This window comes from Coenobita brevimanus, chromosome 96 (genome assembly GCF_032717465.1).
Source record: "Coenobita brevimanus isolate Jiangsu-jjx chromosome 96, ASM3271746v2, whole genome shotgun sequence".
Classification (NCBI taxonomy): domain Eukaryota; kingdom Metazoa; phylum Arthropoda; class Malacostraca; order Decapoda; family Coenobitidae; genus Coenobita; species Coenobita brevimanus.
In genome coordinates this window covers 30,864,862-30,866,966 of record NC_137049.1, presented here as the reverse complement: position 1 = coordinate 30,866,966, position 2,105 = coordinate 30,864,862, and the positions used below count along the sequence as shown (strand labels likewise).

The window sequence follows — 2,105 nt, the reverse complement described above, 5'->3', positions numbered from 1 at the left end:
ACAGCTACTCCTCCTCCGTTCCATTCCAACCCAAAGAAAATAAGATGAAGGAAAAAAAAAAACTTGAAAAGGTTGTAACATATGAGTGATTAACAAGAAAAAGTGATGAAATTAGAAACGAGGAAAACTACAGGAAGTAGGTGACATAAGATACGAAAAACAAGATGAAAGACAAACCTGTACAACTCAGCTCCCCAGACGTTTGCACCTGCCACTGTTTAATGCAAAAACAAGGCAACTTTAATCGAAATTAGAGATCCACCCACTTCGAGTTGCTTGGAAACATTGTATCCTTGTGTCTCAGCCTCGCCTCCCCCTCATAAAAAAGGATGAAAGAAAATTATATAAAAAAGAAAAATATGAAGAAACTAAACTTACACTGTCCCCTGTTTTATCCCTCTCCTTATTGCCGCCTAAATAAGAGGGAAATTACAAAATAAATAAATCCATCCATCCATTGCCAGACGCCATGTATCCCAAGCGGGGTGGTCAAGGGCTTAGAGTTAATTGTTTTACAGGGAGGGGCACTAATCCTCCACCAACCCCACTTGACACGTAGGGAGTTATGCCAACAGCATCTGGTGTTCCCAGGCGGTCACCCATCCAAGTACTAACCAGACCCAACGTTGCTTAACTTCGCTTATCGGACGGGAAGCGGTGTACTCAACGTGGCATGGCCATATAAATGCATGAAAAGAAAAATACCTTATCCCGCCCCCTTAGTCATTTACATTTATACTAAGTTACCCCCCTATTCTTCCCAAAGAAAAAAAATGAAAAGTATAAAAAATACATAATGAAAAGATGAAACACAAGATGAAAAAATAAGAAAAATAATCACTTCTCCCTCCCTAGCCTATGCCACCCTCGTCGTTCCTATTAAAAAAAAAAAAAAAAAAAAGAAAAAAAAAAAAAAAATCGGAAATATATTAAAAACAAAAACAAGGACACTGGAAAATGAAAAACATGATTAAAACGATGAAAAAGGAGAAAACTGCGAAAACAAAGATAAAAGAAAAACATGAAAACATCCCCAAAGGAAAGAACAGAAGAAAAGTAACAATATAATGACAAATATAACAGAAGGTAAAAAAAAAATGGTATGTAAAAAAAAAAGGTGGAAAACATGAACAAAGTAAGAAAACAAGTAAAAACATGAAATTAAAGACTGTCAGCATTCCCTACAAATGCAAGATGGTCTCCACTAGAATACACTGACATACTTAGGTACACTCGCGCTCCCGACTGATGTCAAAAAGCCAACTGAATACCAATGGAATTACTGACATCACTCCCTAGAGCGACTGTACAAACTGCTATGACGAGAAAATCGGATCCCGAAATACGTATGCTTATGTGGTGTGATTTCTGACCCCACAGAACCCTCTGAATGGTCCAAGTCAAAAGTTACAGGTGAAAAAGTTATCTAGGGGTATCTGCCCACGGAACAAGTGTACCAAGCTTGATGTGAACTGGTGAAGAAATGGAGGAATGACACCAAACTGGTAAGTGTTTAGATGAAAAAAAAAAAGAAAAAAGAAAAAAGACCAAAAAAACAAATCTAAAAAAGGAACTTCTATGTCACCCCTTCTCCTGTCCCCCTTCCCGTCCCACAAAAAACGACAGAGTGATCGTTCCGTCTCATCCTATCCCATCCGCCCGATTCGTTCCAATCCATCCATCCCTAGATTCCGTCCCCGCCCCTCGCAACCCCATCGTCACTACCACCATGTCATTTCGTGCTTCATTCTTGCTGCTGCCGGACAATTCATTCAGTTTGAGGGGAGAATTTTCAAACAGTGGTGATTCGGTCTTCTTTAATCCCTTCACTGTCAGGGAGCTTTAGTACGCTGCATATAATCGCCTGGTAGAGGGATAAACTCACTCACACACACACACACACACACACACACACACACACACACACACACACACAACAACAACGAATTTATTGGCTCCGTCACTATCAGAATGGCATTTTGTAGTTTGTTAATGCTGCTGCCGGACGATCTTAGTTATTTTTTATTTACTTATTAATTTATTTTTAGGGAATAGATATAGCCTTAATCGCCTCCTTCACTACGAAATCGTCAATATGTAGTTAA

At 39.1% G+C, this 2,105-nt stretch overlaps 1 pseudogene; it reads right to left on the bottom strand.

Annotated features, from left to right (window-relative positions):
* Positions 1 to 566: 566 nt before the first annotated feature.
* LOC145413573 (5S ribosomal RNA) lies at positions 567 to 685 on the bottom strand (annotated as a pseudogene).
* Positions 686 to 2,105: the final 1,420 nt, after the last annotated feature.